Source organism: Lynx canadensis, chromosome A2 (genome assembly GCF_007474595.2).
Source record: "Lynx canadensis isolate LIC74 chromosome A2, mLynCan4.pri.v2, whole genome shotgun sequence".
Taxonomy (NCBI): Eukaryota; Metazoa; Chordata; class Mammalia; order Carnivora; family Felidae; genus Lynx; species Lynx canadensis.
The window spans coordinates 18,782,451-18,801,415 of record NC_044304.2 but is presented as its reverse complement, the minus strand read 5'-3'; the positions used below and the strand labels follow the sequence as shown (position 1 = coordinate 18,801,415).

General features: G+C 40.5%; 1 protein-coding gene and 1 long non-coding RNA gene across 7 annotated transcripts in view; one reads left to right on the top strand and one right to left on the bottom strand.

Moving 5' to 3' along the window:
- RBM6 (RNA binding motif protein 6) overlaps window positions 1-17,328 on the bottom strand; it is a 104,982-nt gene extending 87,654 nt beyond the window's left edge. The window contains exons 1-3 of one of the 6 annotated variants that reach the window (XM_030306815.1): window positions 17,206-17,315; window positions 16,333-16,438; window positions 15,962-16,017 (exon numbers count right to left, since the gene is read on the bottom strand). The gene's annotated coding sequence lies outside the window, so the exon portion shown is untranslated. Of the gene's footprint in view, window positions 1-3,537; window positions 3,560-15,961; window positions 16,018-16,332; window positions 16,439-16,746; window positions 16,930-17,205 lie in introns of those variants that run through there. The other 5 variants (XM_030306813.1, XM_030306820.1, XM_032592062.1 and 2 more) reach the window with 5 other exon arrangements.
- LOC115508287 lies at window positions 17,043-18,594 on the top strand. The gene is made up of 2 exons (XR_003966975.1): window positions 17,043-17,149; window positions 18,404-18,594. It is a non-coding gene; the product is annotated as an uncharacterized LOC115508287 (long non-coding RNA).
- The last annotated feature ends 371 nt before the right edge of the window (window positions 18,595-18,965 follow it).

Below are 18,965 nucleotides of genomic sequence, written 5' to 3'. Positions count from 1 at the left end.
AAACAAAAAATCCACCAAATGTTATGAAAGATATGAATATATAAATCCAGGAAGCTAAATGAAGTACAAGTAAGATAAACTCACATTAAGACACAATATGATCAAACTGTCAAAAGACAAAGAATTTGGGGGGCACCTGGGTGGCTCAGTCAGTTAAGCTTCCAACCTCGACTCAGGTCATGATCTGTTTGTGAGTTCGAGCCCTGCATCAGGCTCTGTGCTAACAGCTTAGAACCGGGAGCCTGCTTCAGATTCTGTCTGTCTGTCTGTCTGTCTATCTCTCTCTCTCTCTGCCCCTCCCCAGCTTGCTCTCTGTCTCTCTCTCTCAAAAAATAAAGAAAAAAAAAAAATAAATTTAAAAATAATTTTAAAAAGACAAAGAATTTTCAACGCAGCAGAAGTGACAAGACCCTCAATAAGATTATCAGCCAAAAAAAAAGAAAAAAAAAGATTATCAGCTAATTCCTCATTAGAAACCTTAGAGACCACAGAGCAGTAGACAATTTATTAAAATACTAAGGGTAAAAGTGAAGAATCAGTAAATTCTACTTCTGAAACCAGTATTACACTATACGTTAACTAGAATTTAAATAAAACTTGAAAAAAATATTTAAGTAAAATACTAAGGAAACAAACTGTCAAGAATTTTTTTTTTCATTTTTAGAGAGAGTGCATGCGCACAAGTGGGGGAGAGGGATAGCGAGCGAGAGAGAGGAAGCGAGAGAATCTTAAGCAGGCTCCACCCACGACCCTGGGATCATGACCTGAGCTGAAATCAAGAGTTGGACACTCAACCAAGACACTCAGTCACTCTGTCAATCAAGAATTCTATATTTGAGAAAACTGTCCTCCAAGAAATGACACATTCCCAGATAAACAAAAGCTGAGGGAGTTCATTACCATTAGATGAGCCCTGCAAGACGTGTTAAAAGGAGTTCTTCCAGTTGAAATTGAAAAAGAAGCTAAATAGTAATCAAAGCTATATAAAGAAATGAAGATCTCTGGTAAAGATAAATACAGGGGCAATTACAAAAGCTAGTATTATTATAACTGGTTTGTAACTCCACTTTTTACTTTCCACATTTAAAAACAATCTCTCAAAAATAAACAAACATTAAAAAAATTTTTGACCCAGCAATTGCACTATTAGGTATTTATCCAAGGGATACAGGTATGCTGTTCCAAAGGGGCACATGCACCCCAATGTTTATAGCAGCACTATCGACAACAGCCAAAGTATGGAAAGAGCCCAAATGTCAATCGATGGATGAATGGATAAAGAAGATGTGGTATACATATACAATGGAGTATTACCTGGCAATCAAAAAGAATGAAATCTTGCCATTTGCAACTATGTGGATGGAACTGGAGGCTATTAATTATGCTAAGCAAAATTAGTCAGAGGAAGACAAATATACAACTTCACTCATATGAGGACTTTAAGACAGAACAGATGAACACAAGGAAAGGGAAGAAAAAATTATATAAAAACAAGGAGGGGGACAAAACATGAGACCTCTAAATATGGAGAACAAACAGAGGATTACTGGAAGGGTTGTGGGAAGGGGGATGGGCTAAATGGTTAAGGGGCATTAAGGAATCTACTCCTGAAATCACTGTTGCACTATATGCTAACTTGGATGTAAATTAAAATAAAATAAAACTTCAAAAAAATATACAGTACAAAAATTTTTTTAAACATTTTTTTTAATAAAAAAAAAAAGTCAAGACAATGGAAGAAGCAGCTTCTGCCAACCAGGAAGCAGCAGGTGAGTTCTCAGAATCACTAATAAAATCACTGAGGGAAAAAGAATGTCTGGTTTATAATAACCCAGATGAATGGGTCCTACTCCAGAAAAAAAAAAAAAAATGCCACAAGGGACATCTATCATTAAGGAAGAGAAGAGAGCACCAAGATATAAGGCAGGGAAATATAGGCTAACTCTACTGTTTTGAGTCAAGCTCATGAGCTGTAAAGCTGCTAACCCCTGAGCCAGTCTTCTGGTTATACAACAAGAAAGCCTGAACAAGAACACTTTTTCTGGATTGGTTCCACTGATGCTGAGTTCCTGAAGTCTGGAAGTACCTTGCTGGTAAGAACTGACTTTTAAAGTCCTTTTCATATTGGACAATGCCCTTGACCACCCAGAACCCCATGAGTTCAAAGCCAAAGGTGCCAAAGTAGTCTACCTGCCCCCAAACACATTTCTAATTCAGCTTTTAGATCAGGGAATCATAAGGACCTTTAATGTTTATTAAACATGGTACTCTATGGAAAGGACTGTCAATGCTATGAAAGAGAACCCTGACAGAATATCATGAAAGTCTGGAAGGATTACACCACTGAAGATGCCATTGTTATAGAAAAAGCCATGAAAGGAGGCGCCTGGAAGGCTCAGTCAGTTAATGGTCTGACTTCAGGTCAGGTCATGATCTTGTAGTTCCTGAGTTTGAGCCCTGCATCAGGCTCTGCACTGACAGTGTGGAGCTTGTTTGGGATTCTCTCTCTTTCCCTCTCTGCCCTTCCCCAACTTACACTTTCTCTAAATAAAACAAACTTTAAATAAATAAATAAATAAATAAATAAATAAATAAATAAGCAAGCCTGTTGTATGTGTGTCTTTGTATGAAAATATAATAACTGTATGGCAAGAGCCATATGAGATGTTCTGTGTCGTCACCCAAGTATTCATGGTGTAGAACATCATGTGCAAGACTTGTATGAAGTGGACAGTCTATCCTCACATAGGCATAATGTGAGTGACATTTAACAGAAAATTAATAATATGTTAGTTTTCTTGCTATCTTATAACATTTTTTTCAAAGAATTACATTACCATACAGTATGCCTCTCTCTCCCATAACTGGAGAAACTGCATTATCAGCCTATCATCACAGGTAAATATTTTAAAAATCTAACAGTGTTTCCAATACTATATTATGAATATGACTGTAATACTGTATGCCACAAAAATTTTATAATGATTCGTTCATTAGTGTACAGGCTAGACTACCATAAAGCAATCATATTGCTGCTTCCTTGGTGCCACTGCATGAATCATCAGTACCTGTAAATAAATATGAATTTTTTATATATTCTTTTTTTAAATGTTTATTTTTTGAGAGAGACAGAGCGCATATAGACAAGGGGCAGAGAGAAAGAGAGACACAGAATCCAAAACAGGCTCCAGGCTCTGAGCTGTCAGCACAGAGCCCAACAGGGGGCTTGAACTCACAAACAGTGAGATCATGATCTGAGCCGAAGTTGGACACTTAACCGACTGAACCAACCAGGCGCCCCATTATCTTTTTGTTTTTGATATCTACTGTTAGTAATATGTATAAACATCTATACTGTTTTTATCATATAAGTTATGATAATACTGATAAGGTTACTATTGATAAAAAGATAATATTGATATAGGTACTAACAATTCATTTTTGTAAACAATTAAATAGATGGTATTGATTAAAAAAACAGTACTATGTGTATTTTCTCTTCCTTGAGATTTTAATAATATTTTCTCTCTAGCTTACCTCATCCTTAAGAATACAGTATATACTGGAGTGCCTGGGTAGTTCAGTTGGTTAAGCAGCCTGTTTCAGCTCAGGTCATGATCGTCCCACATCAGGCTCTGCACTGACCACACGGGGCCTGCTTTAGATTTGCTGTCTCCCTCTTCTCTCTGCCCCTCACCTGCTCGCACTCTCTTTCAAAAATGAACATTAAAAAAAAAAAGAATACACAGCTATAATACATATAACATACAAATATGTGCTGACTTTTTCAGTTGTCAGTAAGGCTTCCAGTCAACAATAGGCTATTAGTAGTTAAGTTTTGGGGATTTAAAAATTATACATGGATTTTCATCAGTGCATGGAGTTGGTGCCCCAACCCACCATGCCATTCATGTATCAACTCTATATGCTGTGTATATGTTGTATAACTGTATAAGCTGTATATGTTTAAAGAGACTCACTTTAGATCCAAAGACACAAATAGGTTGAAAGTGAAAAGACAGAAAAGATATTCCATGCAAATAGTAACCAAATGAAAGCTAAGGTGCTAGATTAATATCTGACAAAATAGACTTTTTTTTTTAATGTTTATTTTTGAGAGAGAATGACTGCACTCACACGCGTGTGGGGAAGGGGCAGAGAAAGAGGGAGAGAGTGAGAATCTCAAGCAGGTTCTGCAGTCAGTGCAGACCCAATGTGGGACTCGAACTCATGAACCGTGAGATCATGACCTGAGCCGAAATTCAGAGTCGGATGCTTAACCAACTGAATCACCCAGGCACCCCTCAGACAAAACAGACTTTGAGTCCAAAGTTTATGAAAGACAAAGGATGACATCAGATATTAACTAAAAGGTTCAAAATATACAGCAAGAAGATAAATCATAAATATTAAGCACCTAATAACAGATTCTCAAAATATATGAAGCAAAAACTGAAAATGTGAAGAGAAAAATCAACAGTTCTCTAATAACTGGAAATTTCAAACCCTACTTTCAATAATCGGTCAACCAGACAGAATAAAAGGAAATAGCTTAACACAATTAGAGATCTAATAGACACAAACAGAACACTCTATGCAAAAGTAGCAGAATCACATTTTCTCAAGTGCACCCGGACTAGTCTCCAGGATGGACCATTTGTTAAACCACAAATAGGTCTCAATACATATAAAAAGATACCGGGGCACCTGGGTGGCTGTCGGTTAAACATCAGACTCTTGGTTTTGTCTCAGGTCATGCATGATCTTGCGGTTTCATGAGTTCAAGTCCCGCATCCAGCTCTGCACTGAGTGCAGAGCCTGCTTGGGATTCTCTCTCCACCCCACCCCTTCCCCACTCACGCTGTCTCCGTCCCTCACGACATAAATAAATAAACTTAAAAAAAAAAGATACCATTTAAGTATCTTCTCTGACCAATGGGGATGAAGTTAAAAGTCAGTAACATAAGGAAAACTACAATTCACAAACTTAAAAAAAAATTTTTTTAAATGTTTATTCATTTTTGAAAGAGAGAGAGCACAAGCAGGGGTGCTATGCTAGTTGAAAGAGAGACAGCACAAGCACTAGCTATGCTAGTTGATCTAGGATGTTATTATACATTAAGTTTTAAAATATGTGCAAAATAACTATTTGTAACATCATATCATTTGTGCAAAACAGAAAAGAATACAGGCAAACTTTGGAGATAGTGCAGATCTGGTTCCAGGTTACTGCAATAAAGTGAATATTGCAGTAAAGTGATTGAAATGAATTTTGTGGTTTCCCAGGGCATATAAAAGTTATGTTTACACTGTACTGCCATGTATTAAGTGTGCAATAGCATTATGTCTAAAAAAACAATGTACATACCTTAGTTAAAAATACTTTATTGCTAAAAAATGCTAACCATCATCTGAGCTTTTAGCAAACTGTAATCACTGATCACCATGACAAATAATAGTGAAAAGTATGAAATACTGTGAGTATCACCAGAATATGATACAGAGACAAAATGAGCAAATACTGGTGGAAAAATGGTGCTGATAGACCTACTCCACTCAGGGTTGCCACAAACCTTCAATCTGTATAAGATGCAGTATCTGTAAAATGCAACAAAACAAGATATGCCTGTATATATAACAAAGTTCGAGGACTCAAACTTGCAGATTATAAAACTTAATACAAAGTTACACTAATCAAGACAGTGTGGCACTGGCATAAGGATGGCCGTAAGATCAGTGGGACAGAATTCAGAGTTCAGAAATAAATCCTCACATTTAGGATCAAGTATTTTAGACAAGAGTGCCAAAGACCATTCAACAAAGGACAGTCTTTTTAACAAATGGTACTAAGACAACATGTCACCAAACACAAGAATGAAGTTGGACCCCTGTATCATGCCATTTATAAAAATTAACTCAATGGGGCACCTGGGTGGTTTAGTCCTTTAAGTGTCCAACTCTTGATTTCAATTCAGGTCATGATTTCATGGTTCATGGGATTGAGCCCCACCTTGGGCTCTGTGCAGACAGCACAGAGACTGCTTGGGATTCTTTCTCTCTCTGCCCCTCCCTTCCCTGTGCTCCCCCACCTTAAAATAAATAAACATATTTAAAAAATTAACATAAAAGGGGGGCACCTGGGTGGCCCAGTTGGCTGAGCGTCTGACTTCAGTTCAGGTCATGATCTCACTGTTCATGGGTTCAAGCTTCGCATAGGGCTCTGTGCTGACAGCTCAGAGCCTGGAGCCTGCTTCGGACTGTGTCTCCCTCTCTCTCTGCCCCTCCCCTGCTCATACTCTCCCTCCCTCCCTCTCTCTAAAAAACAAATGAACAGTTAAAAAAAAGTAAAAAAAAATTTAAAAATAAAAAAAAACTGGCATAAATCTTTATGACCTCAGAGTAGGCAATGGTTTCATAGATAAGACAGATATGAAAAATAACAAAAGGAAAAGTAAATTGGCAATCATCAAAATTTAAAACTTTAGTGCTTTAAAAGATACCAAGAAAGTAAAAAGGCAGCTCACAGAATGGAAAAAAATGTGTGCAAATCATATACTCAATAAGGGATTTATATCTACAATATATAAATAACTTTTAAAATAAGTGTTTATTTAGAGAGACAGAGAGAGAGAGAGAGAGAAAACGCACATCAGTGGAGAAGAGGCAGAGAGAGGGACAAAGATAAGAATCCCAAGTAGGCTCCACACTGTCAGCACAGAGCCTCACACAGGGCTCGATCTCAACTGTGAGATCATGACCTGAGCAGAAATCAAGAGTCGGGTGCTTAACCCACTGAGCCATCCAGGCGTCCCTATATAAATACTTCCATAACTCAATAAGAAAAGACAACCCAATAAACAAAATGGGAGAAGGGCATGAGTAGACATTCCCCTAAAGATGACAAATGGCCAACAAGCATAGGAAAAATGTTCAACATTACCCATAAAGGAAATGCACATCGAAACCACAATGAGATATCACTTCACATCCACTAGAGTGGCTATGAAAAAAAGAGAAGTTGATGAGGATGTGGAAAAATTAGAATGCCCATACACTGCTGGTGGGAATAGGGCGAAAGATTTGTGAAACCATCTAGTAGTAGTTCCCTCCAAAGTTTTACTCAGGATGGATGGAGTTCTTACAGACAGGCAGTTAATTCCAGCATAGCAAGTGGTTATGGGTCTTGGGCTATAAAGATCTCAAACTGTTTCTCAAACTTTAAATAGGCAAAAACTGTTGAGCTGCAGGCATGAGCCAGGGCCACTTCCGGTAAGCAGAACTGGCAGTGGAGAGTGAACCCAATGCCAAGTCAAAGCTTTAAACGCTGAAGCTTATCAGATCCCAGCAAAAACACTGATTGATATATGCATAAAGACAGGAGCCAAGAAAGTCAAAATCTACTAAGGAGTGATAACAAGTTACCTACCATGTCATTTAACCCTGAAAATAAATGATATTACAACATCAATTCCATACAAACTGTGGCTGGCCATGAACCGTCAAGTGGGATTGAGAAGGGCCTACCACCTCAACTGCCTAGATCCCACTCCAACACATGCTACTCACCAGTCAGTAATAGGTCTCTTTGGTGAATTCTGAAGACTAGCATATGAAACCAATGCAGTTACAGATCTGGATAAGTAGTAAATAGTCAAAATGAGAGGTTTTTGGAAGACTGAAGTGAAAAATGGTTCCATATGAATAGCGGTTGAACAGGGTCGCCTGTTCTGGAGATGGTGAGCATTATACTAAGCTTTAGGCTATACTCCTAGTGATACTCTTCCCTCAAATCCTTTAAATTCAACTTTGCAATCACACTCCCCTAGAACCTAAAGACTGGTTTCCTGGAAGCTGTTTGGCAGAAAAGCCTCCCCAAGGTAGGTCAGCATTCTTTATGGTTGGAGCTATGATGGTAGCTGATTATTTTCAAGCTTCCTCCGCCTTTAATAAAAATATTCTTGGCAAATGCTTCCACTCTGGTCCATCTTGCAAAGGTCCACGAATTTCACCTCTAGCAACTTATTCCGATACCCAGGACCATCCTTTTTAATCATGACTTCAGTTCCAAAAGCCAACAAAGCAGAACCAGAAAGTCCTATTCTATTAGTGTATCTGCCGAATGCAGCAGCTTGATCCTGCATCAAACACTCTAATTTTTCCAAAGTAATGTTTTGAGTCTCAGTTAAGAACATTAAGGGGGGCATCAACAGTCAACGGTTGGTCTAAGCACCTACCCAAGTAGACCCAACCAGAGTTGTTAAACAGTAGCACTTTAATATGCACTATGGAATTAGTGACTGGTGGCAGCACCCATGTCCCTCACAAATTTCCCATTTAAAAGATTTAAATGTATTGGGGCACCTGAGTGGCTCAGTTGGTTGAGCATCCGACTTCAGCTCAGGTCATGATCTCACGGTTTTGTGAGTTCAAGCCCCACATCGGACTCTGGGCTGACAGCTAGGAGCCTGGAGCCGCTTCTGATTCTGTGTCTCCCTCTCTCTGTCACTCCTCCCCCTCAGCTCATCTTCTCTCAAAATAAATAAACATTTTTTAAAAATTATTTTTTTAAATAGGACTAAGCTTTAAAAAAAAATTTAAATGTATTAATTCCAATTATGAGGCCTCTAAAGAGTCCTCAGATTTGGAATGGGGAATTTACATGCCTGCTGCCATCCCTAGATGTGACATCTGTTTCTCAGTCTCCTTCTCCAGAACCATATCCTGATTCCCCTTTGATGGCACTTGCTTTGCCTACCATTACACTACACTTACAAGCTAATTAAAAATGGATCAGACATAAATGTAGAAACTCCACTATGAAGCTACTAAAGAAAACACACGAGAAAAAAAAATTTTTTGAGAGAGAGAGAGAGAGTAAACGAACACACCCTGATGCGAGAAGGCAGAGAGACAGAATCTCAAGCAGGCTCCATGCTCAGCACAAAGCCCAAAGCAGGGCTCAATCTCATGACCCTGAGATCATGACTTGAGCTGAAATCAAGAGTTGGATGCTTAACCAAATGAGCCACGCAGGTGCCCCAAGATAAAATCTTTTTGAGCTTGGTATCAACAGAAAGGATCCAGAAGCATTTATAAAAGAAAAAGATTAAAATTAAAACCTTTCCTCAAAAGACACTGCTTAAAAATAAATAGGCAAACTAGGGAAAAGGAGTAAATATTTATAACACATATCTGACAAATGCTTACTATTATTAGTCATAAGGAAAACAGAATAAAACCACGAGATACTAGTACACACCCACCAGAACTGCTAAAATTAAAAAGACTTACAAAAGGAAATAAACAAGGATTCTCAGCAATCAGAACTCTTATACATTACTGGAAAGAATGTAAGATGGTACAACCACTTTAGAAATTGGTCTGACAAACACTACCCTATGACACAGCAATTTCACTTCTAAGTACAGTATTTACATAAGTGAAAACAAAAAACTTGTACAAAAATGTTCACAAAAGCTTTATTCATAATAGCTTAAAAATGAAGTCAACCCAAACATCCTTCAAAAGATGAAATAAACACATACAGATTGATGTTCTGAGGGTTTCCATCCCTGGGGTAGTGTACTTTATATAGTTAGATTTCAAATAGAGAGATGCCTTTTTGGTAAACTGGAGAGAAGGATTAGTAGAAAGGGGAGGTGGAAAAGGAGAATCAGTAAGATCCTTCTTTTATAAAAGTTATTTTTACAGGGGTGCCTGGGTGGCTTCAGTTGGTTAAGCATCCAACTTCAGCTCAGGTCATGATCTCACGGTTACTGAGTTCAAGCCCCACATGGGGCTCTGCGCTGACAATGTAGAGCCTGCTTGGGGTTCTCTCCTCCCACCCCAGCTCCTCCCCTACTCACGCTTTCTCTGTCAAAATAAACTTTAAAAAACCATTTTTACAAATTGTTATACATATAAAATTTACCATTTTAACCATATTTACGTGTACAATTCAGTGGCATTATGTATCTTCACACTGTTGTGTAACCATCATCCCCATCCATCCACAGAACTTTTTTCATCTTCAAAACTGAAAATCTGTATTCATTAAACAGTAACTCCTCATTCCCCTCTCAAACCAGCCCCTGGAAACCACCATTCTATTTTTTGTCTCTGATTCTGACTACTCTAAGTAACTCATAATATTAGTGGAACCATACAATATTTGTCCTTTCGTGAGACTGGCTTTCTTCACTTAGCATATCTTCAAGTTCAGCCACACTGCAACATCTATTAGAATTTCATTACTTATTAAGGCCGAGTAATATTGCAATGTATGTATATACCACATTTTGTTTATCCATTCGTCCACTGATGGACACTTGGGTTACTTCCATCTTTTGGCTACTGTGAATAATGAACCAGGGTGTACAAATATCTCTTTGAGACCCTGCTTTCAATTATTTTCGACATATACCCAGAAGTGGAATTGCTGGATCATATGGTAATGTTTTTAATTTATGAGGAATCACCATACTGTTTTCCACACCAGTTACATCATTCTACATTCCCACCAACAGAGTACCTTCAGTCATGGACTGAACTGTGTCTCGCCCCCCCATTCATATGCTTAACTCTCAGCTTCAGGTGGCCCAGTATGTGAAGAGAAGGCCTTTATGGACATAAGATTAAATGAGGTCTTAAGAGTGGGACCCTAATCCAATAGGTCTGATGTCAGAGGAAGAGATACTACGAATGTACGCACAGAGGAATGTTTGTGTGACAACACAGCAAGAAGGCAGCCTTCTGCAAGCCTCACCAAAACCCAACCCTGCTGGCACCTTGATCTTAGAATGGGAGAAAATACACTTCTGTTGTTTAATTCACCTCATCTGTGGTATCGTGGTATAGCAGCCCTATCAGAATAATACAAGCTTCAATTTCTCCACATCATCACCAACACTTGTTATTTTCTGTTTTGGAGGTGTTTTTGTTTTGACAATGTAGAGCCTACTTGGGATTCTAACAATCAAAATGGTTATTTTGATAATCACCATCCTAATGGGTGTGAAGTGGCATCTGTCATTTTGATTTGCATTTCCCCTAATCATTCATAATGTAGAGAGTCTTTCTATGGGCTTATTGGCCATCTATATATCCTTCTTTGGAGAAATGTCTATTCAAGTCTTTTGCTCATTTTTAAATCAGGCCGTATTTCTGTTGTTGAGTTTAGAAGTTTTCTGTATATTCCAGATGTTAATTCCTTATCAGATATGTGATTTACAAATATTTTCTCCCATTCTGTGGGTTGCCTTTTGACTCTGTTGCCAGTGTTCTCTGATGAAAGGTTTTTTATTTTGATAAAGTTCAATTTGTCTACTTTTCATTTTGTTGACTATGCCTTTGGTGCCATTATCGAGGAGATTATTTCCAAATCCAACTTAAACACGTTCAAGGTGGTAATAGGTTTTTCAGCATTTTAGGGGGGTAAATTAAAAAAAAAAAATTTTTTAATGTTTGTTTATTTTTGAGAGAGACAGAGGCAGAATGCGAGTGGGTTAGGGGCAGAGAGAGAGGGAGACACAGAATCCGAAGCAGGCTCCAGGCTCCGGGCTGTCAGTACAGAGCCCGACGCAAGGCTCGAACTCACAGACCGTGAAATCATGATCTGAGCCGAAGTCGGACACGCAACCGACTGAGCCAGCCAGGCACCCCAAATTTTTAAAATTTTAAGTGGTCCAAGAATAAAAGGGTTTCAAGACCACTGGCCTAGTGTATGTATTTTAGAGTCAGAATGCCTGGGTTTCGATCAAAACTCCAGTTTTCTGGTGCTCAGTCAGTTAAGCAAGCGTCCAACTTCAGCTCAGGTCATGGTCTCATGGTTCACGAGTTCAAGTCCCATGTCAGGCTCTGTCCTGACAGCTCAGAGCCTGGAGCCTGCTTCAGATTCTGTGTCTCCCTCTCTCTCTGCCCCTCCTCTGCTCATACTCTGTCTCTCTCTCTCAAAAATAAATAAACGTTAAAAAAAAATTAAAAAAAACACTCCAGTTTTCTAACTATCGCACCCGTGATAAGTTATTTAATTTCTATATGCTTCAAAGCTCTCCTATACAATAAGAATAATGGTACCTACCTCATATGATTGCTATCAGGAGTAAATGAGATCATTGCATAAGAAGCAATCATATTCATAGCCCCATTGTTCACAATAGCCTCAAACTGGAACAGTTCAAATGTCCCTCAACAGGTGAATGGATAAACACAACGAGATACAACCATAAAAAGGAATGCAACAAAATGGATGAACCACAAAAAACAATGCAAGTGAAAGAAACCAGGCATAAAAGACTGAGAACTGTGTAACTCCAATTACATGCAATTTCTAGAAAACATAAAACTACAGAGACAGAAAGCACATCAGTGGATGCTAGAACTCGCAGTTGGAGTGAAATGAAAAGTGGAGATAAACAACAAACAGGAACTAAAGATTATTTTGAGGTGTTAGAAATATTCTAATTCTGAACAGCAGTGATGACTATATCAAACTGAACACATACTGTGGAGGAATTTCATGATATGTAAACTACATCCCCAAAAAAAGAGTTTTGAAGAATTCTAAAACAATGTTTTAAATATTATTACTGCTACTATGCTCTGGTATTTAAAATCATAATAACATTGGGGCACCTGGGTGGTTGAGTCAGTTAAGTGCCTGACTCTTGATTTCAGCTCAGGTCATGATCTCAGGGTCGTGAGATGAAGCCCCGTGTTGCACTGGACTTGGAGCCTGCTTAAGATAGTCTCCCTCCCCGCCCCCCCCCCCCATGCACATGCTATCTCTCTTTAAAAAACAGTTTTTTTTAATAAACTAAATCATAGTAACATCAAGCTGGAAAGGACCTTCCTGAGTATGTCTATTCCTACTCCCGGAAATGAGAGAGAGAAAGATAAGCATAGCTGAGTGCTGTGTCACAGTTAAGCATTTTACATGGATACTCTCCTTTAATCACAAATCCTCTATGGGGTAAACTCTGTTACTATTCCCACTTTATAGACCATGAAGCTGAGACTCAAATAGGTTGAGAGACTTGCCCCCAAACAATGTAACTGATATGAGGAAAATATACAAACTCAAGATCACTTGATTCCAAAGTCAATGCTTAGAAAAAACCATCCTGGGGCATCTGGTGGCTCAGTCTAAGTGTCTGACTTCAGCTCAGGTCATGATCTTGCAGTTCATGGGTTTGAGCCCCATGTCAGGCTCTCTGCTGTCAGCGCAGAGCCCACTTCAGATGCTCTGTCCCCTTCTCTCTCTGCCTCTCCCCTGCTCTCTCTCTCAAAAATAAGTAAACTTAAAAAGAAAAGAAAGAAAAAAGAAAGACCCATTCTGGAATTCATATGGAATTTCAAAGGACTCTAAATAGCCCAAACAATTTTTAAAAAGAATATACTTGGAGAACTTACACTTCCCAATTTCAAAACTTACTACAAAGCTACAGTTATCAAAACAGTGTGGTACTGTTATAAGGACAAACAGAGATCAATGAAATAGAGAACCAAAAAATAAATCCTCACATATAGGTCAGGGTATTTTCAACAAGGGTACCAAGATTTTTCAAGGGAAAAAGACAGTCTTTTCAACAAATGGTCATAGAAAAATGAATATCCAAGTGCAAAAAAATGAAGTGGGACCTTTACCTAACACCATATACCAAAATTATCTCAAAATGTATCAAAGACCTAAATGTAAGTGCTAAAACTATGAAACTCTTACAATAAAACACAGGGGAAACGCTTCATGCATTGGATTTGGCAATGATCCCTTGGCTGTGATATCAAAGGCATAGTCAACAACAAAAATAGACAAATTGGACTTCATCAAAATGAAAAACTCTTCTGCATCAAAGAACACTATCAATAAAGTAAAAAGGCACCCCCATAGAATGGGAGAAAATATTTGCAAATCACATATCTGATAAAAGAGTAATATTCAGAATATGTATATATCAATGTTCATAGCAGCATGATTCTCAATAGCCAAAAGGTAGAAACAACAGTTGTCTACCAACAAATCAAGAGATAAACAAATGTGGTCTATACGCACCAACAGAATATTATTCATCCATAAAAAAGAATGAAGATGTTGATTATATCTCAATTAAAAAAACTGTTTTTAATTTGTAAAAAAAAGAATGAAGTTTGGATACATGCTAGGACATGAATGGATTGTGAAAACACTATGGTAAGTGAAAGAAGTCAGACAAGAAAGGACAAATATTGTATGATTTCACTTATATGGGGTACCTAGAACAGGCAAAATCACAGTGACAGAATATAGATTAGAGGTCACCAAGGGTTGGAGGGAGGGGACAATGAGAGTTACTTAATGGACAGAATTTCTGTTTGGGGTAATGAACAAATTTTGGAAATAGAGTGGTGATGGCTGCACTACAGTGTATGTAATTAACGCACTGAATTTTACAGTTAAAAATGGTTTAAGGGAACCTGGGTCGCTCAATTGGAAGAGTGTGCGCCTCTAGATCTTGGGGTCATTAGTCCAAGTCCCATGTTGGGTGTACAGATCCTTTAAATAAATAAAATTTAACAAAAAATTGTTTTAATGTTTATTTATTTTTGAGATTTTTGTAACTAAGTTTTTGTGTGTATACCTGATTATTATTGTTTTTTAATGTTTATTTACTTTTGAGAGAGAGAGCAGGGGAGGGGCAGAGAGAGAGAGGGAGACAGAATCCCAAGCAGGCTCCACACTGTTAGCACAGAGCCCAACACGAAGCTTGAACCCACAAACTGTGAGATCATGACCTGAGCCAAAATCAAGAGTCAGTCGCTCAATCAACTGAGACACCTAGGCGCCCCTTTTTTTAATGATTTAAATAGCAAATTTTGTTCCAACATACATAACAAAATATATTTTCCGCAACTCTGTAAAAAATTAGCAATATATAAAAAGCATTGAATTATACACTTTAAATGGTTAACTGCATGATGTATGAATTATGAATTATATCTGAACAAATCTGTTTTAAAAAAAGAAACTAACATTTAGTAACCACTTTCTGCACACGAGGCACTGTTCTAATAGCATTACATAAACCTCACAAAAACCTCATTTCACATATGAAGTCAGGTAATTCACAATTTGAAGTAAGGTAATTTATCCAATGTTACTGGGTTACTGAAGGAGTCAGGGATTCAAACCCTATTAGATTCCAGAGCTCCTCTAGTCATTCGCTCTGCTATTCTGAGTCCCATAGTGTGATAGGAGGGTTATAAAATACGTTCAACGGATGCCCATTAACTAAGTGAATGAGATGAAGAAGGTATTGTGGGAGTGTAACAGAAAAATTAATTCTAAGCTCTTGGTATATACAGCTAAAAAAAAAAAATCCATCAAGGAATGATTTATGATCTTTAAAATTTCAGAACTTTCTGGGGCACCTGGGAGGCTCAGTTGCTTAAGCATCTGACTTCGGCTCAGGTCATGATCTTATGATTCTGAAGTTCAAGCCCCACATGTAGCTCTGTGCTAAAGGCTCGGGATGCTCTCTCCCTCTCTCTCTGCCCCTCCCTGACCGGCGCTTTCTCTCACTCAAAATAAATAAACTTAAAAAAAATTTTTTTCCAGAACTTTCTGATAGTTTCAATCTTTTTTTTTAATTAATGTTTTTTGTTTATTTTTAAGAGAGAGAGAGAGTGAGTGGGAAAGCTCAGTAGAGAAAGAGAGGGAGACACAGAATCTTAAGCAGGCTCCAGGCTCTGAGCTGTCAGCACAGGGCCCGACGGGGCCCAAACCCATGACTGGGAGATCATGACCTGAGCTCAAGTCTGCCAGGTAACCGACTGAGCCACCCAGGCTCCCCGCTGATAGTTTCAAATCTTAATACAACCCCGAATCAGATGAGTAACAGCAGTTTATACATTTAAACATTGGCAAAGAGTATAACCTTGCTCAAGTACCCACAATAAAAGAGTTCATTTAGTAACACACACTCACCTCCCCCACCCAGGCCTTGACAAGTCTCCTCTGAAAGGCTTCAAGAACCTAGGATCCTAAAGGCAACAAAAATAAACCCAAGTCTGGTAACAGAATTCTATAAAGAAGGGTGTTACAGATGTCCAGACCTAGTACCTATCCTATAGGTTAAGTACCTAGTTAGGTGCTAATTAAATGAGACAAGGTTCAGGTCCAACTTGTCTGTTTCATCTAACATGCCATTAGTTACTTTAGACATTGCCAGTCCTACCGTCACCCATCATCAGTTCTTCAGAGCTCTCTCTACAATCCTCACAAGTTTGCTGATGTTGACATTATTAAACTATTCACACTGGTGGCATTACTCAACAGGAAGTTGAAAACTAACAAACCTAGGGCACAATCCAGAGTTCAGAAAATGAGCCAGGTGACCAGGCACATCAGAGTCTACTGAACTCCTTCACTTAGATCCAGCAACTGTGACCTTCACAAGCAAACCTGAAATATGTAAAAAATACAATTACCCTTAAAGTTTATGTACCTTACAAAACAAGGCCTTTTCTATTTATTAAAAAATGCACCCCTAGAGTTGAATCCAGTAGCACATCAATAATAAAGTTAGAAGAAAAACAGAATTACAACGCCAAAAGGACTCTGAAGAGTAAATACTAAGAAACATCCCTCCTCCCACATTCTCCCAACGGGCGCAGAACCCACCAGACCACTCCCCCCTGCCACCAAGTTCTACCACCGCGCGTGCCGGGCTCGGAGATCTCTTGCCCTGTGGTCGGGCTGAGCCCACCCACCCGTGTCTGGCCAGGTCTAAAACGGGGCTACGTGCTAGGCACAAGAAGGCCTCCTTCTCGAGCGATGCCTTAGAACTGGATCAGGTTCCCGCAAAAGCAGGAAAACAGGCGGAAGAAAGGGCCCGCCTGAGGCTCCGCAGACCAGAAGCACCAAACGTAACCACGCGCTAGCCCGGGACCCCGCAGCTAACAGCCCCGAGGCTGGACCGGTAATTCTACGGCCGCCGCCGGGCCCCGCCCCGGGCCCGCGACCGTTCCGGGGCGTTCCTCCCGAGGGCGGCGCCTCCCTCACCACACCGCCACTTGGCTCTCTTCCTCCCAAGCGAGGCCGCGGCCGCCGCGCGACACCGAAGCCACAGCTTCCAGGCCGCGAGGACCCGCGACTTCCATAGCGGCTTGGCAGGTCGGCTCCTTCCCCGCAGGGTCCGGCACGCCCTCTCTACCGCCCCAGGCCCTTACCGAGGCAGCGCGGCCTCCGCGGCCCGCTCCTCCTAATCCTCAGCCGCCGCCACCGACCCTGCGTCGCGGAGACCGGAACTTCCTCCGCGCCGGGCCGCTGCTCCACAAAGGCGCCGCGCTGCCGCTTTCAGCGCTCGGCCCGCCGGGAGATGGAGTACAGCTGCAGGTTGCGCCGACTCCACTCCCGCCGTGCCCCGCGCGTGGGGGGGGGGAGGGGGGGAGGGGGGGAGGGGGGGAGGGGGGAGGGGGGGAGGGGGGTGGGGCTGCCTACGGGAGCGAAGCGTGAGGGCACGCCGCTCGCCGTCGTCCAATGGGAGGGCGCTCTTCCCCAGGTCTGCGGGGTCTGCAGGGGGTTGTGGTTTAGGCCCTGACTGGTCTTCGGGCGCTGTTTCTGGAGTAGAGCAAGGCGCGCATTCCCCTGTTGATTTGGCGTCCGCGAGGTTTGTTCTTCTTTGCCCCAGGGGCGTGGGTAAGGCCCTAGTCCGCCTGGTTCGAGGCCGCCGTATTTTCCGTCATTGCGAAGGCAGTAGAAGGGAAACTTCTCCGGTCGAAGCTTTCCGGGAAAGTGACTGGTGGCCCACCCAAACGCCTAACTCCTGACCCCCTCAGTCCCGGGGTTTAGCCCTTTTTGCCCAAGACCCGAGGATAGGTGCAAGAGAAGCCCTTGAATTAGAGGCTCGTCCCCTTTTCTTCTAATGGATTTCCAAGTTAGGCATTCTTCAGGTATTTCAGGCAAATACCATCTGTTAAAGGTTCAGTAGTCCTACTTATGAGGGAAATTCCACCCAGCTTCCCCAGGGCCTTTCTAGATCTCAGGCAATAAATCCAGCCAAGAGTGACTTGTGCGAGGTCTCAGAACTGGAAAGTTCTCTGCAAATCTCCCAATCTAGCAGGAAAGCTTTCAGTTTGCAGCTCATTTCCAGAATCTCCTTACAGCTAATGTTCAAACGGCAAGCTCTAAGCTTCCAAGTGGATTGTCTACACTGTTGATATGCTTTCTGGTTACCGGCACCTGGTGTCTCTATCAGTGGACCTTTAAAAAAGGTAACCTGATTGTATAGCCCAAATCCAACATCATGGTGTCAAAGAAATCTGCCAGAAAAGCCAATAAAGCGTTCTAAAATAAAGCAATCTTTATCTGCAGTGAAAGGAGGTTGTTGGGTTAAGTAGTCTTAAAAATTACCTTTCCACTTTTCAGGCATCTTGTCCAGAAGTCATTCCTTCATTCAAGAACTGTATGAAGGGCCTGTGTGGGACAGGCACTGCATCAGGTGCTGGTGATCCAGGAACAAACAAAGCTGATAAAATTTGCTGCCCAAATGGAGATGGGTGTGGGGTAATTATTGGAGATGGACAACAAATTAAACAAGATATGCACTCTTTGTGAAATGAGTTTGGTTTCTGTAAGGAGGGAGATGGAAAGCCATTGGAAGGCTCTAAATAGAATAATATAACTTGGCATCCATGTTTAAATGATCCCTCTGGCTGCTATGTGGAAATAGGCCAAAGGTAGGAAGGGCAGAAGCAGTGCAGCTGGTTAGGAGTGTTGCAATAATGCAGCCACAGAAGGATGGTACTTGTACCTGTGTGGCCACAGTGGAAACAGGAGACATGGACTGGGATGAAGGCAGAGAGGGAAGAATGTGGGAGAAGCAGTTTTGGTAGGAAGAACAAGAGCTCAGTTTGGGGTAGGTTGAGTTTTTGATGCCTCACATTCAAGTGAAACGTGGAATTGACAGTTGGATACATCAGTCTGGAAT